The sequence below is a fragment of the Chiloscyllium punctatum genome, chromosome 42, assembly GCF_047496795.1.
Source record: "Chiloscyllium punctatum isolate Juve2018m chromosome 42, sChiPun1.3, whole genome shotgun sequence".
NCBI lineage: Eukaryota > Metazoa > Chordata > Chondrichthyes > Orectolobiformes > Hemiscylliidae > Chiloscyllium > Chiloscyllium punctatum.
The window spans coordinates 1003856-1029991 of record NC_092780.1 but is presented as its reverse complement, the minus strand read 5'-3'; positions in this window follow the sequence as shown (position 1 = coordinate 1029991).

Genomic DNA, 26136 nt, shown 5'->3' with positions numbered 1-26136 from the left:
GTCTGATACCTGCCCCGGCTCGTTTCCAAGCACCAAGTCTAGAAACACACCTTACAAAATCAGCTCCATTCAAATCTTCTGCTCGAAGGAGGTTCCAATCAATATTGGGAAAGTTAAAGTCACCCATTACAACAACCCTGCTACGTCCACACTTTTCCAAAATCTGCCGACCTATGCTTTCTTCCATCTCCCTGCTGCTATTGGGGGGCCTGTAGTAAACCCCTAACAAGGTGACTGCTCCCTTGCTGTTCCTAATTTCCACCCATACTGACTCGGTAGGCAGATCTTCCTCGACAATGGAAGCTTCTGTAGCTGTGATACCCTCTCTGATTAGTAGTGCTACACCCCTCCTCTTTTCCCCCCTCCCTATTCTTTTTAAATGCTCTAAGCCCTGGAACATCCAGCAACCATTCCTGTCCCTGAGAAACCCACGTCTCTGTTATGGCCACAACATCATAGCACCAGGTACTGATCCATGCTCTAAGTTCGTCACTTTTATTCCTGATACTCCTTGCGTTAAAGCAAACACATTTGAACTGATTCCTTGGTTCCTTCCCAGGAAAATCCTTCCCACTAGCTGGTCTATCTCTTGCTACTGCCTCATCTGCATCAACTCTCACCTCCGGTATACAGCTCAGGTTCCCACCCCCCACCATACTAGTTTAAACCCTCTCGAACTACTCAAGCAAACCTTCCACCCAGGACATTTGTCCCCTTCCAGTTCAGATGCAACGCTTCCTTCTTGTACAGATCCCACCTTCCCCAGAACGCATCCCAATTATCTACATATCTGAAGCCCTCCCTCCTACACCAGCTGCGCAGCCACGTGTTAAGCTGTGCCCGCTGCCTGTTCCTCGCCTCGCTATCTCGTGGCACTGGTAGTAAACTAGAGAACACTACTCTGTTTGTCCTGTTTTGCATCTTCCATCCTAACTCCCTGAAATCACTTTTTATATCCTCAATCCTTTTTCTGGCTATATCATTGGTGCCAATATGTAACATGATTTCTGGCTGTTCACCCTCCCCTTTTAGAACCTTATACCCCCGATCGGAGACGTCACAGACCCTGGCACCAGGGAGGCAACATACCTTCCGGGAATCCCAATCCTGACCACAAAATCTCCTGTCGATTCCCCGAACTATTGAGTCCCCTACCACGAGTACTTTTCTATTCTGCCCCCTTCCCTTCTTTGTCACAGTGTCAGGCTCAGTGCCAGAGAACTGACTACTATGGCTTTCCTCTGGTAGGTCATCCCCCCGCCAGCAGTATCCATAACAGTATACTTATTGCTGAGGGGAATGTCCACAGGGAATCTCTGCACTGTCTGTCTGTCCCCTTTCCTCCCCCTAACTGTAACCCATCTATCCTTGTCCTGAGCCTCAGGAGTGACCAACTCCCGGTGACTCCTCTCAATTACCCCCTCCGCCTCCCGAATGATCCGTAGTTCATCCAGCTCCAGCTCCAATTCCCTAACACGGTTTTCAAGGAGCTGGAGTTGGGTGCACTTCCCACAGATGTAGCCAGCGGAGACGTGTGCCATGTCTCCCACCTGCCACATTCTGCAGGAGGAGCAAGCAACTGCCCTAGATCTTTAAGTAGTTGTATTTTTATCCCTAGTTACTGTTTCATCCTTAATGTATTTATAAAATCTATTTGGTTTCTCCTTTGCCCTCTTTTTCCAAACCTGTTTCATGTCACTTTCTTGCCCTCCTGATTTCCCACTTAAGTTCTACAGCTTTTATAGTCTTCTAAGGATTGACTCAATCTCTGCTGTCTATACCTGACCGATCCTTCCTTCATATTCATGACCAAAACCTCAATTTCTCTACACCTACCAGCTTTGCCCTTCACCCTAATCCTGTCTGTGCACTCTCGTTATGTCTACTTAGCCAAACCACTTATAAGATAGCACTCTACGGTTGTTGTATAGTTTCTAAATTACATTCCTCAAATGTGAGGTGTGTGTGTGTGTGTGTGTGTAGTTGTTCCTTTTCTAAGTTAATTCCTGCCTGCCAGTCTGTTGCACGCCAGACAAAAAACTTTGACATTGTGCCTTTTTTAAAATTCAAACAGTGTGTGTGGGACCTGTGCCCCAGTGAGAGTCAGTGTGTTTGGGACTGTACCCCAGTGAGAGTCAGTGCGTGTGTATGTGTATATGTGGGATTGTACCCCAGTGAGAGTCAGTGTGTGTGGGACATGTGCCCCAGTGAGAGTCAGTGTGTGTGGGACCTGTGCCTCAGTGAGAGTCAGTGTGTGTTTGGGACTGTACCCCAGTGAGAGTCAGTGTGTTTGGGAGCTGTACCCCAGTGAGAGTCAGTGTGTGTGGGACTGTACCATAGTGAGAGACAGTGTGTGTGTTTGGGACTGTACCCCAATGAGAGTCAGTGCGTGTGTATGTGTGTGTGTGTGGGATTGTACCCCAGTGAGAGTCAGTGTGTGTTGGAGCTGTACCCCAATGAGAGTCAGTGTGTGTGTGTATGTGTGTGTGTGGGACAGTATCCCAGTGAGAGTCAGTGTGTTTGGGACTTGTGTCCCAGTGAGAGTTAGTGTGTGTGTGGGATTGTACCCCAATGAGAGTCAGTGCGTGTGTATGTGTGTGTGTGTGGGATTGTACCCCAGTGAGAGTCAGTGTGTGTTGGAGCTGTACCCCAATGAGAGTCAGTGTGTGTGTATGTGTGTGTGTGTGTGGGGGGGGGGGGAGACAGTATCCCAGTGAGAGTCAGTGTGTTTGGGACTTGTGTCCCAGTGAGAGTTAGTGTGTGTGTGGGATTGTACCCCAGTGAGAGTCAGTGTGTGTGGAACTTGTGTCCCAGTGAGAGTCAGTGCATTTGTGTGGGAGCTGTACCCCAGTGAGATTCAATGTATGTGGGACCTATGCCCTAGTGAGAGTCAGTGTGTGTGGGACTGTACCCCAATGAGAGCCAGTGTGTGTGGCACTGTACCTCAGTGAGAGTCAGTGTGTATGAGACCTGTGCCCAATGCAAAGTTAGAGTAAGTGGGAACTGTACCCTAGTGAGAGACAGTGTGTGTGTGGGACTGTACCCAAGTGAGAGTTAATGTGTGTGGGATTGCACCCCAGTGAAAGTCAGTATGTGTGGGATTGTACCCCAGTAAGAGTCAATGTGTTTGGGAGCCATACCACAGTGAGAGTCAGTGTGTGTGTGTGGGACTGTACCACAGTGAGATTCAGTGCATGTGGGACTACACCCCAGTGAGAGTCAGTTTGTGTGGGATCTATACCCCAGTGAGAATCAGTGTGTGTGGAACTTGTGGCCCAGTGAGAGTCAGTGTTTGTGGGACCTATATCCCAGTGAGAGTTAGTGTGTGTGGAACTGTACCATAGTGAGAGACAGTGTGTGTGTTTGGGATTGTACCCCAATGAGAGTCAGTGCGTGTGTATGTGTGTGTGTGGGACAGTACCCCAGTGAGAGTCAGTGTGTGTGGAATTGTACCCCAGTGAGAGTCAGTGTGTGTTGGAGCTGTACCCCAATGAGACTCAGTGTAAGTGCAGGTGTGTGTGTGCGACGGTACCCCAGTGAGAGTCAGTATATGTGGGACTGTGCCCCAGTGCGAATCAGTGTGTGTGGACTGTATCCCAGTGAGAGTCAGCGAGTGTGGGACTATGCCCCAGTGTGAGTCAGTGTGTGTGGGACTGTGCCCTAGTGAGAGTCAGTGTATGTGGGACTGTACCCCAGTGAGAATCAGTGTGTGTACGACTGTGCCCCAGTGAGAGTCAGTGTGTGTGGGACTGTGCCCCAGTGAGAGTCAGTTTGTGTGGGACTGTACCCCAGTGAGAGTCAGTGTGTATGGGACCTATGTCCCAGTGAGAGTCAGTGTGTGTGGGACTGTGACCCAGTGAGAGTCAGTATGTGCAGGACTGTGCTGCAGTGAGAGTCACTGTGTGAGTGTGGGACTGTATCCCAGCGAGAGTCAGTGTGTGTGGGACTGTACCGCAGTGAGTAAGTATATGTGCACTGTGAGTCAGTGAGTGTGGGATTGTGCCCCAGTGAGAGTCAGTGTATGTGGGACTGTACCCCAGTAAGAGTCAGTGTGTGTGGGACTGTATCCCAGTAAGAGTCAGTGTGTGTGGGACTGTATCCCAGTGAGAGTCAGTGTGTGTAGGACTGTGCTGCAGTGAGAGTCACTGTGTGAGTGTGGGACTGTATTCCAGTGAGAGTCAGTATGTGTGGGACTGTGCCCCAATGAGAATCTGTGAGTGTGGGACTGTATCCCAGTGAGAGTAAGTGTGTGTGGGACTGTAACCCAGTGAGAGTCAGTATATGTGGGACTGTGCCCCAGTGAGAGTCAGTATATGTGGGACTGTGCCATAGTGAGAGTCAGTGTATGTGGGACTATGCCCCAGTGTGAGTCAGTATATGTGGGACTGTGCCCCAGTGAGAGTCAGTATATGTGGGACTGTGCCCCAGTGAGAGTCAGTATATGTGGGACTGTAACCCAATGAGTGTCAGTGTGTGTGGGACTGTACGCAAGTGAGAGTCAGTGTATGTAGGACTGTGCTGGAGTGAGAGTCACTGTGTGAGTGTGGGACTGTATCCTAGAGAGTGTGTGTGTGGGACTGTGCCCCAGTGAGAGTCAGTGTCTGTGGGACTGTACCTCAGTGAGAGTCAGTTTGTGTAGGACTGTGCTGCAGTGAGAGTCACTGTGTGAGTGTGGGACTGTACCCCAGTGAGAGTCAGTGTCTGTGGGACTGTACCCCAGTGAGAGTCAGTGTGTGTGGGACTGTGCCCCAGTGAGAGTCAGTGTGTGGGGGGCTGTACCCCAGTGAGAGTCAGAATATGTGGGAATGTGCCCCAGTGAGAGTCAGTGTGTGTGGGACTGTACCCCAGTGAGAGTCAGTGTGTGTGGGACTGTATCCCAGTGAGAATCAGTGTGTATGGGACTGTGCCCCAGTGAGAGTCAGTGTGTGTTGGACCTGCACCCCAGTGAGAGTCAGTCTATGTGGGACTGTACCCCAATGAGAGTCAATATGTGTGGGACTGTACCTCAGTGAGAGTCAGTGTGTGTAGGACTGTGCTGCAGGGAGAGTCATTGTGTGAGTGTGGAACTGTATCCCAGTGAGAGTCAGTGTTTGTGGGACTGTGCCCCAGTGAGAGTCATTGTGTGTAGGACTGTGCCCCAGTGAGAGTCAGTGTGTGTGGGACTGTGCCCCAGTGAGAGTCAGTGTGTGTGGGACTGTACCACAGTGAGAGTCATTGTGTGTAGGACTGTGCCCCAGTGAGAGTCAGTGTGTGTGTGTGGGACTGTGCCCCAGTGAGAGTCAGTGTGTGTGGGACTGTACCACAGTGAGAGTCATTGTGTGTAGGACTGTGCCCCAGTGAGAGTCACTGTGTGTGTGGGACTGTGCCCCAGTGAGAGTCATTGTGTGTGGGACTGTACCACAGTGAGAGTCATTGTGTGTAGGACTGTGCCCCAGTGAGAGTCAGTGTGTGTAGGACTGTGCCCCAGTGAGAGTCAGTGTATGTGGGACTGTACCCCAGTGAGAGTCAGTGTGTGTGGGACTGTGCCCCAGTGAGAGTCAGTGTGTGTAATTTCTGATATAAATCCCGATTTTTCGAACGATGCGGCAATAAATGGGGAGAGTGAGTGGATTGTGTGCGATTGGTTTTTGGTGTTTTTGAGAGCCTGTGGTGAGCAGTAGTGAGGTGTGAACTGTCACACTTGTGTCAGACAGTTTCCCAGGCTGTGAGATCGCACCATCTGGGAGAGTGAAAGTGACAGCGGTAGCCGCCAATGGTTCTGCGAGTGTGAATACTGAGAACTGCCTGTTGTGATGTTTTGATGGGTCTGCGAAGTGAATAAAATTTTGAAAACATATTCTCTCCATCTGTTGGGTTTTGTGTTTTTTTTCACAGTCTAAATATAGGCCTAAGCAAAATGCCTTGAGGACAGTATTCTGCCCGTACGTCGTATTCACACTGTAGCTGGATCGAGTGAATGTTGCTGCTCGTTGTTAGGACCATCAGCAGCAGCAGGAACTGGTACCTGACAGGGTGATGCTGGGCATTGACACTGAGGCACACAACTTACTCAGATGCCACTGCAGCTTGGTACTAGCCAAATGGATCTGGGCTGACAGCTTTCACCAGGTAAAAACAATGACTACAGATGCTGGAAACCAGATTCTAGATTAGAGTGGTGCTGGAAAAGCACAGCAGTTCAGGCAGCCTCCGAGGAGCAGGAAAATCGACGTTTCGGGCAAAAGCCCTTCACAGGAATCGAGGCAGAGAGCCTGCAGTGTGGGGAGATAAATGAGAGGGGGGTGGGGGTGGGGAGAAAGTAGCATAGAGTACAATAGGTGAATGGGGGAGGGGATGAAGGTGATAGGTCAGGGAGGAGGGTGGAGTGGATAGGTGGAAAAGAAGATAGGCAGGTAGGACAAGTCCTGGGAACAGTGCTGACTTTCATCAGGTACGCTCCTGCTGGGGATAGAGTGAACTGCTGGCTCTGTCAGTGAGTCCGCACCCCATCAAAAAGTGACCAATAAAAAAAAGTGACCATAAAAGGAGAGGGCGAAGTGACTCACTTCAACAGAAAATCAAAATCAAACGGTCATGTTGATCATTTAAAATACCTGAAGGCTGGAGCACCAGATTCACACAGAGAAACATTGCCTCCAAAGAGGCTTCGGAACCAGTAAACCAGCTTTACTCAGAATTCACACCAAAAGTCATGTTGTTTTGCCGAGAGCTGTTGGGACATTGTCCATGATTGTCATTGCAAACAAATAGCCGGAGATCCGGGCTCTATAACGCCCTGGAAACATAGGACCTAATAGCAGGAGTACACCATTCGGCCCATCAAGCCCTACTTCACCATTCAATAAGATGGTGGCTGACCAGATTGTGGTCTTTGCTTTTCTTTACTGTCTGCCTCCACATCCCTCCTCCCTCTGTTTATCGATAATCTAACTTACACAGCCTTCAATAGATTGACAGATCTAGTCTGCACTATCTTCTGGGGAGGAGAATTCTGCACTGTAACCAAAAATTCCAAAACACCCTTGCCAAATTTCCTCACGATTTTATACGTTTCCATATGATCACTTCTCATTCGTGTAAACTCCAATGGTATTGGCTGAATCTGTTCAAAATGTCTTTATTAGATGACCTTCATTCATCTCAGCAATGAGACAACTAACCCTTCTCAGAATTGCTGCTTAAAACAATAATAATTGTATTTACGATAAACGACAGAGATCATGGCTTTATGCAGGGTAGGTGTCTCAAACTTGATTGCGGTTTTTGAGGAAGTGACAAGGATAATTGACTAATGCTGGGCAGTCGATGCGGTTTATTTGGACTTCAGTAAGGTCTTTGACAAAGTCCTTCATGGGAAGCTAATACAAAAGTTAAAGTCACGTGGGATCTATGATGAGCCAGTAAGGTGGATACTGAACTCGCTTAGTTGTAGAAGACAGAGAGTAGCAGTGGCAAGGTGTTTTTTTTCTGATTGGCGATCTGTGACCAGTGCTGGGACCTCTGTTGTTTGTAATATATGTAAATAATTTGGAGGAGAATGTAGATGACCTGATTAGTAAATTCATGGGTGACACAAAGATTGGGGGGAGTTGCAGATAGTGAAGGGGATTGTCAGAAGATGCAGCTGGATATGGATAGACTGAAGACTTGGACAGAGAAATGGCAGATGGAATTTAATCCAGACAAATGCAAGGTGTTGCATTTTGGGATATGTAATGCAGAAGGAAAGTACATAGTAAACAGCAGAACCCTTCACAGCATCAACATAGAGAAGGATTTAGGCGTATAGATCCACAGCCCCCTTAAGGTGGCAACACAAGTGGACGAAGTGCTGAAAAAAGCATCCTGCATGCTTGCCTTCATCAGTCCAGGCATAGAGTATAAACATTGGCAAGTCATGTTGCAACTGTATAGACTTTAGTTAGACCACACTTGAAATATTGCATACAGTTCTGGTCACTACCAAAAGGATCTGAAGGCTTTGGAGAGGATACAGAAACAGTTAACCAGGATGTTGTCTAGTTTTAGCTGAAAGGAGAGATTGGAACTTTGGTTTATTTTCATCAGAAGCTGAGGGGAGGTGGGGGGAGGGAGGGGAGGCGACCTGATAGAAGTTTATAATATTATGAGCGATATGGATAGAATGGATTGTTGGAGTCTTTTTTTCCCAAAGGAGCAATGTCAATTACTAGGGGACATAGGTTTAAGGTAAAAGGGGGAAAGTTTTAAAGAAGATGTGAGAGGCAGGTTTTCTACACAGAGTGTGGCAAGTGCCTAGGATGTGCTCGCAGGTGAGGTGGTGGAGTCGGGTTCAATAGCAACCTTTAAGGAGTATTTTAACAGATATAAGAATAGGAGGGAATAGAGAGATAGAGACTGTGGAGAGGCAAAAGGTTTGTAGTTTAGAAAGGCATTGTGTGTCAAAGCTGGCTTTATGGGCCAAAGGGCCTGTCTGTGCTGTACTATTCTTTGTTCTTTGAGACCAAAACTGAACAGAATGCTCCCAATCCTGTGACATCTCTGGTTCCAATGTTCAATGCCCAATTCTGACAATCAACGTTCAGCATCACCATGTGAGCAGGTCTGGATTGCATCACACCCAGTATAGCACAAATTGCAGCAGATAGTATTCCAATTTAATCTTAATGTAAATTCCTAAGCACTGATCCTTCAACAGTGCAGTGGTCCCTCAGCACTGACTTTCTGAAAGTGCATCAATCCCTCAGCATTGATCCTCCAACAGTGCAACACTTCCTCAGCCATTGACCCTGCAGCAGTGCTACACTCCACAGTACTGACTCTCTGATATTGCAGCCCTCTCACAGTACTGACCCTCCAACTCAGTACTAACCTTCAATAGTGCAGCATTCCCTCAGTATTAAGCCTCTGACAATGCAATATTCAATCAGTACTGACCATTCGATAGTGTGGTACATCCCCAGTGGTGACCCTGAAATGGTGTGAGCCAGAGATTGGGAAAGTTTAAAATGCAGCAAAAGACAACCAAAAAAATGAAGTGGTAGAAGAAAAAAGTAGAGGGTAAGCTTGCATGTAATATCACATTGGAAAGCAAGAGCTTCTTTAAATATGTAAAAAAAGGAAGGGAGAGGCTAAAGTGAACACATGCCCCTTGGAGAATGTGGCTGGGGAAATAATAATGGGGAACCAGGAAATGGCAGAAGAGTTGAATAAATACCTTGCATCAATCTTCTCAGTAGACGACTCCAATAGCATTCCAAAATGACTAAGTAATAAAGGAGTAAAGGAACCGATGAAATAAATGAACAGTAGCGCCTCAATTTACGAACTTAATCCGTTCCGGTACCCGGTTTACAAACCGAAAAGTTCGCGAACTGAATCAATTTTTCCCATTGTTCGGATAGCGTAAGAATGCTTGGACATAGCAACGAACGCTGTTCACTGTGCACGCACCAAAGACGAACTGAATGAAATCACACGGGGCCAGAGAGCTTTTGAGTTCAACAAGCGCATAGCAAAGCAGAACAATGAAACCACGTGGTCGCACACGGGCTTTTTGCGTTCGTACTTTCGTTCGTACCTTGAATTTCGTACGTATGTTGAAGCAAAATTTTACGTACAATCCTGTTTTTAAACCGATTTGTTCATGAATAGGGTCATTCGTATGTCGAGACGCTACTGTAATAGCTATCACTAGAGAGAAAGTTTTAGAGAAATAATGGAGCTGAAGACAGGTTGGACCCCTCAATCTGATGGGATGCTTCCTAGAATATTAAAGGAAGAACTCATGTGGATAGTGGATTCCCTGGTAGTAATCTTCCAAGGATCCTTAGATTCTGGAATAGTTCCAGAGGATTGGAAACTGCCAATATAACACCTTTATGTAAAAAAAAAGCACAGAGTCAAAAAACAGGCAACCAAGCCAGTTAGCAAAATAAACTAAAGAACTTATCTGAAACAATAACTGAAACTGTTGGCAAAATTCAAAGTCTGGCAGCATCTATAGGAAGAAAACAGTTAATGTTTCGAGTCCAAGTGAAGAGTTCTGATGAAGAGTCAAAATGTTAACTCAGTTAATATAACATGTGTTATTGGCTAAGTGTTAGGTAGTATATTAGTATGTGTAGAGGATTGGCAAAATGATTGAAAAGGCACTTGTAATAAGGGAGGTATTTTCAGAATGGCAACAAAATCACAAATAACAACCCAAAAATATGAGGGAGCAGAGGGTCTAATGGGATGGTGGAATTGAAAGAAATTAGTATTAACTGGGAAATGGATTTGGCGAAACTAATGTGTTAAAAGCAGATAAAGACCCACACCTAGTAACCTTCATCCCAGAGAACTTAAGGAAGTGGCCCTGGAAATAACAGGTGTATTTGTAGTCATCTTCCAAAATTCTATATACCCTGGAACAGTTCCTATGGATTGGAAGATAGCTAATGCAACCCCACAATTTAAGAGGAGAGGCAGTTTAAAAAAAAAGATACAAATGGACTAGCTAACTTGACATTGGTATTGGAAAAAATGCTGGAGTCCAATATAAAAGATGTAATGGGAGAGCACTTAGAAGTTAGTGACAGGAACAGACAGAATCAGCATAAATTTATGAAGAGAAAGTCATGCCTGGCAAATCTACTGGAATTTTCTGAGGATGCAACTAGTAGAGTTAATAAGAAGGTCCCACATAAGAGGTTAGCGGGCAAAATTAAAATACATGGGATTGTACCGAAATAGATAGAGAATTAGTTGTCAGACAGGAAACAAGAAGTTGGCATAAACAAATCTTTTTTCTGAGTGGCGGGCAGTGACTAGTGAGGTATCACAGTTATTCGCAATATGTATTAATGGTTTAGATGAGGGAACTTTGTATAATATGTCCAAGTTTGCAGACAACACAAAATTGGGTGGGAGAGTTAACTGTGTGGAGGATGTAAAAGAAGCTTCAATTGGACAAGTTCAATAAGTAGGTAAATACATGGCAGATGCATATAATTATCCACTTTGGAGCAAAAATAGAAGGAGAGTAGATTGAGAAAGGGGGAAGTGTAATGAATCCTGGGTGTCCTTGTCCACCAGCCACTGAAAGTAAGCATGCAGGGGGAGCAAGTAGTGAAGAATGCAAATGGTATGATGGCCTTCATAATTACAAGGTTCGAGTGCAGGAGTGGGGGCATATACTGCAATTGTATAGTACCTTTGTGAGGTCACACTGGAATATTATGTGCAGATTTGATCTCCTTATCTGTTCTGGCTATAGAGGGAATGCAACAAAGGTTTACGAGACTGATTCCTGGTATGGCGAGACTGACGTATGAAGGGAGACTGGATTGGTTAGGATTACAGTTTAGAAAAATGAGGGAGAGACCTCATAGAATCTATAAATTTCTAACAGGATTAAACAGAGTAAATGCAGGGAGAATGTTCTTGATGACTGATGAGTCCAGAACCAAGAATCACAGTCAAAGGATAAGGGGATCAAAGGAAATGGGGAGAAAGCAGGAACAGGGTACTGAGTTGGATGATTATTCATAATCATATTAAATGATGGTGTAGGTTCAAAGGACTGAATGGCATATTTTTGTTCCTACATTCTGTGTCTAATATGAGCAGGGAAGTAATGTTGAACTTGTTAGACTTCACCTCAAGTATTGCATAGAGCTCTGGGTGCCACATTTTCAGAAAGATGTGAATACATTGAAGAGAGTGAGAAAGCAATTTACAAGAATTGTTCCAAGGATGAGAAATTTCAGTTACGAGGATAATTTGAAGAAGTTAGGACCTACCTCCTTGAAGAAAAGAAGATGAGATGAGATTTCATAGGGGTTTTCAAAATCATGAGTGGACAGGACAGAGTAGTTAGGGAGAGACCATTCACACTTGTAAAAGGAACAAAAACAAAAGAGCTTTCAGTCAACAGTCTATCCAACCTCGCCCTGAATAAGTTTAAAGACCCAGCCTCCACTACCTTCTGGGGAAGATAATTCCATGTGAGTGACCTGTTGACTTTCTGTGCAGCATATATGACTGAACCTGCTTCTTATAGACTAGTTCCTTCGGGAAAAGTGCACCATACAAAACTGCAGATCTCTAATGCACTTAGAACTAAATTGAGAAGGAACTTGCTCATCCAGAGGCTTGTAAATCCTTGGAATTCCCTGCCCAACGAAGTAGTAGACACTACTTCAGTAAATGTTTTTAAAGCTAACATAGATTTTTTTTGAACAATAAAGGAACTAAGGAATATGATGGGAGGACAGGTAAGTGGATCTGAGTCCACAAAAAGATCAGCAATGATCTTATTGAATGGCAGAGCAAACTTGAAGGGCCAGATGGTCCATTTCTGTTCCTAGTTCTTCTGTACTTGATTTGCTGCCCATGCAGCACCCTAAACAAATGGGGCAATGCCACTGATGTGGCTAATACAGTATGTGAGTCACAATGTGTCTTGGGATTAGATGGCAAATTGTGAGACGATATAGACTGAAAGGTTTGATGGCGCAAGGCCCTTTTAACATCTACCACCATTTCCCAGGAACACCATCCCCCACTCACCCCCAAGAGTTTTTCTGGGTCTCTTGTGTTGATCTCAGGAGTTTACTGCTTCTTTGCAGAGTTGTCAGTGGAGTACGTGACTTGTCCATACAGCAGCTGCCACAGGTCGGGTGCAGTATTAGCAGAGACTGTACATCTGCAGAATGATTGAGAGATGGAGCAGAGGCTGTGGAGAAGGCAGACTCTGCAAAATCCCCTTAGCCAATGTACCTAGCATTCCAGTGTTCACACCCATCAACAGCATGGCAACCTATCAAGTTCCTCATCTGACTCCTCTCCAATAGTTCTCATTTATCACCTTGTCTCCAATGATCTTGCAAACAAATCATTTTTTTTCTCCTGACCTGGTTACAGCCAGTCATTGCCCAGATAACTCACTATGTGTAGATCCCAACTCCGTATCAGCCTCCTAGCTAACTGAAGTGGCAGGGCCTGAGGTGGTCACAGGTTAAATGATTGCGTCTCCATCAGTGTTCCACTGTTGCTCATTTCTATCAACCTTAGGTTGCAATGTCTGGGAAAGTAGCTGTCTTCGGATGTCTGAGAGCAGGAAATCAGAAGGAGATAGTTGGAGTATGGGAAGAGGCGAGGGTGCGAGTGGGAAGCAAGACAGTAAGACCATCGGCAGCTTTTTCATCATCTTGGATAACTGGGGGAGGGTGAACTGGCTGTTGAGAATGGACCTAAGGCAGGAAAATGTCACCAGCCCCAAATTTTTCAGGTATGTCATAAGCCATGGACTCCATCGTAGTCAACTCCATGACATTAAGAAATGTTTCTGTGTAAGATTCAGAAAACGCAGATGTCTTTGTCCCAAACTGTTGTGCTCTGTTTCCTTTCATTGTCTGCCTCCTTCTCCTGAGAAAGATGGAAAATGACAGTGATGCTTGAGTGATGTCCCTCCTGAAAGTGGAATCTCAAGTAGATGCAACATTTAAGAGGCATTTGGATGGGTATATGAGTAAGAAGGATTTGGAGGGATTTGGGCCGGATGCTGGCAGGTGGGACTAGATTGGGTTGGGATATCTGGTTGGCATGGACGGGTTGGACCAAAGGGTCTGTTTCCATGCTGTACATCTCTATGATTATATGACTTTAGATAGGATAGTGAAGAAGGTGTTTGGTATGCTTTCCTTTATTGGTCAGAGCGTTGAGTAAAGGAGTTGGGTGGTCATGTTATAGCTGTACAGGACATTGTTAGGCAATTTTTGGAATATTGTATGCAATTGTGGACTCTCTGCTATAGGAAGGAAGTTGTGAAACCTGAAAAAGTTCAAAGCTTTACAAAACGGTTGCCAGGATTGGAGGGTTTGAACTATAGGAAGAGGCTGAATAAGCTGAAGCATCAGAGGTGAGGAGTGACCTTATAGAGATTTATAAAATCATGAGGGACGTGGATAGGGTAAATAGACAAGGTCTTTCCTCCAGGTTTGGGGGAATTCAGAACTACAGGGTTTAGGATGAGAGGGGAAAGATTTAAAAGGGACCTAAGGGACAACTTTTTCATGCAAAGGGTGGTGCATGTATGGATTGAGCTGCCAGATGAAGTGGTGGTGACTGGTACAATTACAACATTTAATGTTTGAGAAACATTAATTTTGGATGGGTATATGAATAAGAAGGGTTTGGAGGGATTATGGGCCAAATGCTGGCAAATGGGACTAGGTTAGGTTGGGATATCTGGTCATTATGGACGAGTTTGAGCAAAAGGTCTGTTCCGTGCTGTACATCTCTATGACTCTGTGCTGTAATTGAATAGCTGGAGATGTGAGGAGATGATGAGGGCTGGGTGTGAGACTGGTAGTTGCTGCTAGGTCTGTGGGAGGGTAAAGTGAAGCAATTTGATGTTAGTTTGAGCCCTGAATAGATGAGTGATGGGATATTGAGCTGTGTGAGTGCTCAGTGATTTAGTGGTTTTGGATGAAATGTGATAGGATGCTGACTGCACACATAAGGTCATTGAACCTTAATTTTTTGATTACATTACAGTGTGGAAACAGGCCCTTCGGCCCAACAAGTCCACACTGACCCGCCAAAGCGCAACCCACCCATACCCTCACATTTACCCCTTACCTAACACTACGGGCAATTTAGCATGGCCAATTCACCTGACCTGCACATCTTTGGACTGTGGGAGGAAACCGGAGCACTCGGAGGGTGCCCACACAGACATGGGGAGGACGTGCAAACTCCACACGGTCAGTCGCCTGAGGCGGGAATTGAACCCGGGTCTCTGGCGCTGTGAGGCAGCAGTGCTAACCACTGTGCCACCGTGCCACCCACTGCTGTCAGGTTCTTTGGTCCATACTCTGGGAATTTATTGCACTGATAACCCGCCCCCACTTCTTTCTGAGGATAGTCCTTGAGGGACCCCAGACTCCCAACAAAACCTTATTCTCTCTGCTTCTTGCTACCTCCACCACTTATATTTACAGCATCATGAACTAATCTAGAACCCTCTCTTTGCCCTCATGTTCAATTCGCTAAAACTTTCAATTGCATCCAATTTATTTTATGCAATTTCCATTGTGTACAGGCAGTCTGTCTTTAAAAGGGGAGAGATTGGTAATGTTTTCCTTACAATGCTTGGCACTTCTGCTGAATGCAGAGGCTGCAGATAGTGTTAGAAGAGGAGCCCTTCGGATAAAGTTGCAATCATTTAGAAGAGATGGGTACATTAAAACCACATATTGGCTGCTCGACCTGAAAGGACACAGGCAGCTCATCAATTACGACACCCTTCATCCAAAATAATACGGCGAGCCAATTTCTCACCCCTGAGGTTTGTGGTTTGTGAGCCACAATCTCTCCATGGAGCCAATAGGTTTTGAGCCAATGTGCTCTTGGATCAGATGTCACAGCTCCCACAAGTCTCCATGGGGTGTCTGTCTGGGTGAGACAGGCACCAAGAGAATGTCAGCTCTGGTGTTTCACTGGTAGAGGAAGCTGATTATTTATTCTAAACAAAGCATGCCAAGTTTGCAAATATCATAAAATCTTTGGCAGGAATTAAATGTTTCATCTTTTCATACAATTAGGATCAACAATTTGTTTTGATTGACAGTTCTGGAAGGAGAATGCCATTAACTACATGACAGTTTCCCACTGAAATTAAAAAGAGAGCAGGTTGATAAGTGACTGTAGTCTCTGCACTGACCATGCCATTGTTACAAAATAGTGAAAACCAATTCACAACTGGATCAGCCTGGCTACAAACACTCAGTGAATGCCACTATCAGCAATCTTGGTGCATTGGCACTGAGTGCAGCTTCTGCCTCAGATCATCTTGGCCTAGAATCAACAGGAATTATACAGAGATGCAGCAACACATCAATCCCACCGGATAAAGCAGATATCAGCAATGTGACAAGCACATGTGATGGATAAGCTCAAAGGGGAAACACGTCATATAGATTTAATATATCTCATTCTACAATGAGACATCTGTGCTTACACCAAGTTCCTAAACTAAAACAACTCACTAAAGTATAAGGAATCAAATCACTATAATACTCTGATGTATCCCACACCCCTCACTGTAATACTCTGATATATCATACACCCCTCACCACAGCACTCTGATTTATCACAAACTCTTCACTGTAACACTCTGATATACTCATACTCCTCACTGTAACAATCTGATATATCCCACACCCCTCACTGTAACACCCCACACCCCTCTCTGTAACACTCTGATATTCCACATACCCCTCACTGCAATACTCTGACGTACACCATGCCCCTATTACACACTGATGCATCCCGCACCCCTCACTGTCACACTTTGATATGTCCCTCACCCCTCACTGTAACACTCTGATATTGTCCACACCCCTCACTGTAATATTCTGATATATCCCATACCGCATTGTAATACTCTGATACACCACACACTCTGCACTGTAACACTGACGAACCCATGTTCCTTACTGTAGCACTCCGATACAGCCACACTCCTCATAGTAACACTCTAATACACCCCACACTCCTCGCTGTAACACTCTGATACATCCCTCGTTGTAACACTGAAATTTACCCCTGACTATAACTCTTAGAGTGGCATCAGTATTTCCGTGAGCAGAAACTCCCGGATACTTGCAGTTTGAGAAACATTAATTTGAAACGTGCAGTCAGTTGCCATAATGACAGAGACTGAGCTCCCATTGAACATTGTGCTGCAGCCTCTTATGCTCCTTCCCTTTGTTTTCAAATATTTCAGCCATCTGTTCATAGGTGCCCCCAACATCCTCCAGTGATCTGTCCATCATTATATTCCACTACACAGGAACACATACCTTCAGAATCAGTGTCTGATACTATTACAGCCCCACAAACACACTCAGGGTGTGTATTCTGTACAGTGACAGATGGCGAGGGGTACATTGGAGCTGTGCCTCTCATCACTGATTGGTTTGCAGATGGAGAAAACTAGGCACATGTTGGCCCACAACCAACTCAGGACGACACAGGTTCTGCAGCATGTCCCTGACTATCTATTACCCTGGGCACCACTGTGCCAGCACTCATCAAGAGATGGGCTCTAGTCTTTGACATTCACAGGAAAGGAAGTAGAAGTTGTTTTCAAGGTTGGCGTCACTGTCAGAGTCATAAATTAATGTTGCGCTCTCAGTCTGATAGCAGTCTGTGCAGTCAGTGCTGGACATATATTCTTAGTTGTTCATTCTTATTTTACTCTGAGGCTCCATTTTACATTCATTGTTGTCTATTTGTATTTCTTTTCTTTCTCATTTTTTTTAGATCATAGTGACGGAAGTGATACATAACATGAATTGAGAATTGACTAACTAACAAGAAACAGAGACCTGAGGTAAGTGGGTCGTTTTCAGTGCCACAGGAATCAGTACTGGGACCACAAATAATTACATCCTATATTACTGACTTGGATGGAGGGATCAACTGTTTTGTTGCCAAATTTGCTGACAATATAAAAATAAGTAGCACATCTATTTGTGAAGAGCATGCAAAGAGATGAGGAATGGAGACAATAGAAAGGGATGTACACATTTATAAGAATGGTTCCAGGGATGGCATGCTTTACTGATGAGGACAGATTGGAGAGGTTAGAACTGTTCTCCTTGGAGAGAAGAAGACTAAGAGGAGATCTGATAAAAGTTTTCAAAATCATAACGTGTTTGTATAGGATGGTAGGAAAACCCTGTTCCAGCTCATAAAACGTTCAAGAATGAGAGGGCACAGACTTTAAGTGATTTTCAAAAGAAGCAAATACAAAATAGGAAAAAGCTTTAACCCTCAGTGAGTATTTGGGGCATGGAATGCATTAGGAGAAAGTGAAGACTGCAGATGCTGGAGTACCAGAGTTGAAAAATGTGTTGCTGGAAAAGCACAGCAGGCCAGGCAGCATCCGAGGAACAGGAGAATCAACGTTTCGGGCATAAGCCCTTCTTCAGGAATGAGGTTGGTGTGCCAAGCGGCCTGAGATAAAAGGTGGGGGGGAGGGAATTTGGGGGAGGGGCGCTGGGAATACGATAGTTGGAAGGAGGTGAGGGTGATAGTCCGGAGAGGGGGTGGGGGTGGAGATGTTGGGAAGAAGATTGCTGGCTATGAAAAAACGTTTGTTCAGTGTATGAATCCTTCTGAGTGGCTAGGAGAAAACGCAATCTTCTTCCCAACCTCTCCGCCCCCACCCCCTCTCCGGCCTATCACCCTCACCCTCACCTCCTTCCACCTATCGTATTCCCAGCGCCCCTCCCCCAAATTCCCTCCCCCATACCTTTTATCTCAGCTCACTTGGCACACTAGCCTCATTCCTGAAGAAGGGCTTATGCCCGAAACGTTGATTCTCCTGCTCCTCGGATGCTGCCTGACCTGCTGTGTTTTTCCAGCACCACATTTTTCAACACATGGAATGCATTACCTGGATGTATGGCAGGTTCAATTAAGGCATTCAAGGGGATATTGAACAAAATCCATGTGCAAGGTTATGGACAAAAGGCAGGAAATTAGCACAAAGTCATTATGCTTATTTGCATAGATGGTGCCAATATCTTCAGTGCCCTACTTCAGTGCATTCACATTTCTGTGATTCTGTGGATGTGGAGAGATTAAAGTTCAGCAGAAGAGTATAAATTGAGCAAATATGAGGTATCACTCTGATAGGACAACAGGAAAAGCAGAATGTTTTGAAAATGGAGAGACTGCAGATGCTGTGATACAGAAGGGGTAGCAGGATCTCGGTGTCCTCATGAATGAATTACAAAAAATCAGCATGCACAGACCAAGAAATTAGGAAGGTAAATGGAAGTTTATTCCTTACTATGAGATTGATGGAGTACAAAAGTAGAGCTGTCTTGCTACAGAAATATAGAGGCTTAGTGAGACCATTGCTGGGGCACTGTGCACTGTTTGGTCTCATACTTATGGAGTAATATACTTGCATTTGGAAGCAGTTCAGAGCAAGTTCACCTGTTGGTTCCTGGACTGATGAGGTTGACCTGTTAGGAACGGTTGAGTAGGACAAGGCTATATTTGTTGGACTTAAAAAAAAAGGAGAAGTGATCTTATTGAAACATATAAATGCTGAGGGGGCTTAGGAGGGCAAATGCTGAGAGACTGCTTCTCCTCAAAGGAACACCATGAACAGGGCAATGTAGCTTCAAAATAAAGAGTTTCCCTTTGATGATGGAAATGAGACAGAATAGCTTTCCTTAAAGAATAATTAATCTTTGTAATTCTCTATCCAGAGAGCAGTGAAGCTTGGATCAACAGGTATGAATGGTAGGTAGGAAACTGGAGTGAGAGCACAATCTGATCAGCTATAATCTTATAGAATGGTTTGCTGAATGACCTGCCCCCATTTCCTATGATTTAAAATCTCTCTGATTAAATGTCTTTGTTTCTCTTACTCTCTTTCTCTGTCTTCTTTCTCCATCTCTATCATTTCCTCTCCCATTATCTATGTCTCTATCTATATCTCAGTTTCAGTGTGCTGAATTCTCTCATTTGAAGTTTTAGTTTCATTGTGCGGGCTTTGGGCATAAAGGAGAATTTTTCTGGAAAGTAATGCAATGAGACTATGTCAGCAATCTGCCAGAATCTGCCCCCTCTCAGCCTGATTTGATTGTATGTGTGTTTTGATGAGTTGGTGTCTGGGATGTAGGTATGTGATCGTTGCAGAAGTACTGGGTGAATTGGCCTTGATACAAGCAAAGACGTGAATTGCTGAGTCTTTGATGAGCTCACGTTTATGGGGGATAAAATGTAGGAGGTCAGCTAGGGATGCATTGGAATGGCCAAATCTAGAAGTAATGAAGGCATGATTTTAGCTGCTGCTGTGCAGTGGCATGGGCGAAGTTAGGTTCCATTATGGAGGTGCAAATAGACAGCATTAGTAAATGCACAAAAGTGTGATTGGAAGCTCACCTTGAGATCAAGTATGACACCACAATAGCTTGGCTTAATCTCACAGACTGTTGCGAGGAAGAGTTTGAGCAGGGACTGAAAACAATCATTTGGCCTTTCCAATGTTCAACTGGCTCTTTTTCTGTTCACCAGTTACTGAATATCAGGTAAAAAGCATGATCATTTCAAAATGAGGGAACAGTCAAGTAAAGTGATTGTCAGGTCAAGCTGGGTGTCGTAACATAAATGTGGAAACTGATACTTTAGTTGAATTTGTTAAAGTGAAGCATGTCGATGATAAATGGAGAGACCAAGGATAAATCCTTCTGGGACATAAGAGGTAATGAGACAAGAGCAGGAAGAGAAGCTTTTGCAAGTGATCTTCTATGTAACTCAATCATGGCAAATTCCTTCTTCTTTGATTTTGTCCAACCTGTATGTGTTATCATTACCTTTTGTGGGTTCTCCTAAGGCTGAAGAGTCCAGTGAGGGATTGACATGAACACCCATAGCAGCTAATGTTATCATTGTTGGTACAGGGGGATCTCCTGTAGTGTCGACACCACTGCCCTTCCTCTGGGCATATGGATGTTGTGGGCTTGGTGTTGATGGTCCTTGAAACAAACTTAATCAAAGTTCAGTGTTCACCCCGAAGTGGGCCAGTTAATTATAATCGTTTCCTAAGCGAGATGATCTGCAATGCACAAAACTGAGAGACTCTTTATAAGGGTGAATTGAAGCTGAAATTTTATAGAACATGATCTCCATGATGTTGAACTCAGTACAATAAAGACTCTTGATGTTTCTGATTTTGTCCTGCTGTTGAATTCCCATGACCAACCTTGGGCTTATTTGACTGGAAATGTTATAGAGTCACACAGCAAGGAAACAGACCCATTGGTCCAACTAGTCCATACTGACCATGTTCCCATATGAAACTAGTCCCACCTGCCTGCTCCTGGCCTATATCCCTCCAAACATTTCCTATTAATGTACTTATCCAAAAGTCTTTTGAATGTTGTCACGGCACTCACGTCCACCACTTTCTCTGGAAGTTCATTTGACACTCAAATCACTCTGTGTAAAAAAGTTGCCCCTCGTGTTGTTTTTAAATCTTTCTCCTCTCACCATAAAAATATGCCCCCCTAGTTTGAACCACCCCCCCCCCCAACTTAGAGGAAATACCTTTGCTATTCACCCTATCCACATCCCTCATGATTTTATAAACATCTATAAGATCATCCCTCAATATCCTCTGCTCCAGTAAAAAATGTCCCAGCCAATCCACCTATTTTATAACTCAACTCCTCTGTTCCCAGCAACATCTTGGTTTTTTTTTTCTGAACCCTCTCTAGTTTAATATTATCCTTCCTATCACAGAGCAATCACAACTGCACACAGTACTCCAGAAGAGTTCCCACCAACATCCTGTACAGCCTCAACATAGTGTCCCAACTCCTATATTCAAAGGTCTGGGCAATGAAGACAAGTGTGCTAAATGCCTTCTTAACCACCCTGTCTATCTATGACACAAATTTCAAAGAATTATGTACCTGAACCCCTAAGTCTTTCTGTTCTACAACACTACCCAGGGCCCTACCTTTAATTGTATAAGTTCTGCTCTTGTTTGTATTACCAAATTGCAAAATTCCACATTAATCCAAATTAAAATCCACTCCTCAGCCCAAGCTCTCTTCGTAATCTTAGATAACCTTCTTCAGTGTCCACTATACCACCAATTTGGTGTCATGCACAATCTTACTAACTGTGCTTCCTATATTCTCATCCAGATAATTTCTATAAATGACAGAGCAAAGTGGACCTATGGAACACCACTGGTCATAGTCCTCTAGTCCAAAAAACAACCCTCCACCACCAACCTCAGCCTCCTACCATAAAGCCAATTTTGTATTCAATTTGCAGAATCCCTGAATCAATTTGCTACTAGTTAGTCTACCATGTGGAACTTGTCAAAGGTTTTCCTAAAGACCTAGTAAACAACAGCTACTGGTCTACCCTCATCAATCTTTTTGGTTACTTCCTTAAAAAAACACGATTTCTCTTGCATAAAACCATGTTGACTATGCATAGCTCCACAGCACCTTCCAGTGCAATCACCAAAGGTGTAACACTTGCCCATTTACTTCCTCCCTCCGTCACCGTCCAAGGGCCCAAGCATACCTTCCAGGTGAAACAGCACTTTACCTGCACTTCACTTAACCTAGTCTACAGCATTTGCTGCTCACAAGGTGGTATCTTCTACATTGGAGAAATGAAGCATAGACTAGGTGACCGCTTTGCAGAACACCTGCAAAAATGATCCTGACCTTCCAGTTTCCTGCCACTTCAACCACCCTGTTCCCTGGCCAACATCTCTGTCTCAGGCTTGTTGCAGTGCTCCAGAGAAGCTCAGAGCAAGCTGGAAGGACAACACTTCATTTTCCACCTGGGAGACCCTGCAAATTTGTGGATTCAATATTGAGTTCAATAACTTCAGGGCTTTAACTCCCCTATTTCCTAGCCCCAACTCCCACACACCAGGACTTGTGATCATTTGGTCTGCTATTACATACGAGCCATTGTTAGCCACGAATAGCCATTAACAGATAGTCATCCTCCTAGCCAGATTGTTATCCATTGCTTTGTCTGTCCAACTCTTCCTCCCTCTCTTTGGGCTCTATTCCCACCTATCATTCACTCTTTATGCCTCCCCTCCAACCTATCTTCTGCAGTAAAACCAACACTTTCCTAGCTTCCATCAGTCCCAAGGAGGGGTCATGAGATACAAAACATTAATTCTGATTTATCTTCCCAGATGCTGCCAGACCTGCCCCTGTGCTGTGAGGCAGCAGCGCTAACCACGGAGCCACATTGCCACCCATGTTGGGAAGGGGTGATATTGAGGAGAGGGTGATGTTGGGGAGGGGTGCTGTTGGGGGTGATGTTGGGGAGGGGTGATAAGGGGAGTGATGTTGGGGAGAGGGTACTTATTGGAGAAGGAGTTAAGTTGAGAGGGGAAATTGGGGAGGGAGAGTTTGGGATGGGGGATTAATTGGGGAGGGGAGGTTTTGGAGGGGGTTATGTCCAGGAGGGGAGATATTGGGAGGGTGATGTTGGGGAGATAATGTTGGGGAAGGGGGAAGTTGGGGAGAGGGAAGGTTTGAGAAAGGGTTATGTCAGGCAGGGGGGATTAGTTGGGGAGGGGGTGATAAATTGGGATGGGGGGGATTAGTTGGGGAGAGGAGTATGTTGAGGGGAGAGAATAGGGCGGGGTCTGTATTCCAGTTGTTACTGAGACGGATTTTGACCGGTTCTAACTGTAAACAGGCTTTATTTCCTCGCTGCTGTGAAATGATTTATTACTTGAAAATACCACAGAACTAATTAGTATAGTAATTAATTAATACAAATTTGCATATTTGCATGCGCAATTAGTGCAGCCGAGTGATTACTCTGAAATGAGAAGTTTGACTTGTCAGATGTTAGCGTGAACTGGACCGGAAACATCCGAGTCAATGAGGCTTAGAGACAGACTGCGGTCTCGCTGCTTTCCCCGGGATGATTGCGAGCAGCAACAGCCAGTGAAGGGGAACTGGCCCCGCAGCAAGGGCCGGGACTGGCCCAGGCCTGGCATCAACGACAACAGAAGGGAGAGAGAGAGAGAGGGGGGAAATCAAACAGAGAAGACCAAGGAAATAGAGTGAAGGAGAAAAAAAAACATAAGACTAATGAGAAATACCGAGAGAGATAGAATTAGAGATAAGGGAGAGTGAGTGAGTGAAAGAGAGACAGAGAGAAAGAAAAAGAGGCAAAACAGAGAAATCCTGCAAGAATGGGGCGCAGGTACAAGAGAGAACCCAGAATCAGAAACAGGAAGGGAGGGAGGGACAGTGGGAGAGTATGAGCGAGTGTGAGTGAAGGGGTGAATGAAGCAATGAATGAGGGAGGGAGAAAGAGGGAGTGAGTGAGGGAGAGTGTGGGGGAGTGAGGGAGTAAGTGAGGGAGTGAATGAGGGAGGGAGTAAGTGAGGGAGTGAATGAGGGAGTCGGGTGGGAGTGAGAATAGACGAACAGGGAAAGGAAGAGGAATGAGGTAAAACGGGAGAAAGTCCCAGAGGAATAAAATAGAGTGTAAAAGATTGAGGGAGGAAAGCTAAACCAAACAGAAACATGAAACAGAACCACAGTGACGGGGGGTGGCTCCTCGGAAACCGAGACAGAGAATGAGACAAAATGCAATGAGGGCGACTCCGAGCACATTTGGTGCCAGGTTAATGTCCAGTTAGTGCCTGGTTAGTGCCCAGTTAGTGTCTGGTCAGTGCTCGGTTTTGCCTGGTTAGTGCCATTGAATCTTGCTTTGTAACACTTTCCCGCCAGGAATGAATGCTCCCAGTGTTTGCGGTGGGGCTGACCCTCACGATTGCCAATGTTTCTGAGAAGTCTCATTCCCAGTGGGATCCTGAGCAGCTCCAATAACTCGGGGTTAATATTCGGAATAGCAGCGCTGCAGCCTCTGGCCAGTCCGTTTAAGGATGCGCTGAGACTTTGCGAAGTTGCTGATGTTATGTGCCACTGACTGATTCTAAGGAACTAACGGAATTCGAGGATAAAGCGATGTTAAGACCCGTCTGACACCCCATTTTCTTTATTCAGGGGGGCGGCGATTGGACACAGGCAACAGTGATCGAAAAGGTTAAATCTGCTTGGTTATACTTTGGAATCGATCCCAGTCACAATTCACAATTTAATACCGTACATTACACGCCTCCCTCCAATGGCTTCATCTGTGTAGAGGGGCCGCTGAGGGAGGGTCCTTTCTGTTCGCTCAGCAATGGGATCGGAACTCACTCTGGTTTGATCTGTACAGACATTGGCTGCGCTCAGGTGTGACCTGGTCAAAGGAACTGTTTAATCACTGTCTGTTCTAGTAACTACCGGGAACCAGTCACCTTCACATTTCCACCTTCTCCAGTTAGTGCGTTTGAAAACTGAGATAAAGTGACTTTAACACAAACCACAACTGAATAGAAAACAAAAATAGGAATTGCCACGAAAGCTCAGCATGCCGGTCAGCATCTGTGGAGAGAAATCAGAGTTAATGTTCCGGGTCGAGTGGTTCTTCTTCAAAACAGAAAATGCCGGAAATACTCCTCGGACGGAGTTAACGTTTGAGGTCGATGGCCGTTCCCCAGAACAAACCGAGGCTTCAGCAGCAAGACGGCAGCACCAAGCAACCCCAGCAATCAATCGGTACACAGCAGAAACGAATCTCAACACCTCACTCCCTCCGGGAGCTGCTTCATCTCACTGGCTGTTATCAGTATCTCTAGCACAACTGCCCGAAGGAAGAGTGCGATAGAATCGTGTTGAATCACAATCCCACAAATTAAACACAGAAGGAGCAGACTCTGAGTTTTTATTTTATCAAACTCTTCAATGAGATGTAAAAGATTGAGAATTGGATGGGATGATTTTTGGATTTGAATACAAAATGCAGGGAGCAGTAAACCTTCCATTTTTACTTTGCAAATTTAAAAGCCCGGCATTTTGCAAAAGTGTTGTAATTATCTGTCCATTGAAATGCCATTGATTGTGTAAATCCTCGAATTGTTTTTAAAAAAAATTGCTCACGGGGGAGGGGTGGTGAACTAAATTAAGGCATTTCTGTTTTGTAAGCTTTTTTTTAATCTTTGTTTCCGTATCAAAATAAATGATGGTGCGATCCCTAGACCCTCAGTTTGTGGATTCCATTTTGAAAATGAACGGCAGTAAAACTCTTCACGGTTTAAACAAAAATGATGGTTTATTCAAACAAACAGTCACACCTGGGAATAGCCTTTTTGCTTCACTCACAAAAGCGTATAAGGAAGAAAAGGTGGGTTTGGAGAAGAGAAATGAAGAACTTTGTAAATGGATGTTAATTCATGTGCTCTAGAGTCCTGTTAGTCAAAATCCAGTGAAATCCCTTGCTGTTGACTGGTCTGACAAAATTCCCCTTACACAGAAACTTGGATGCAGCCGGATGTAGTTCAAAGTGTAGCAGCATAGGAGACAGGATCATCCAGTACAGAAGCAGCTCTTTGACCCATGGAGTCTGTAGTATGACCATCACCTGTAGAGGTGTTACCTTACACACTCTGGGTCACCTGCAGAGACATATTATCTGACACTCCACTCATACCAGTTGTATGATATTTTATTCTTTTTTGCCCCTGATATC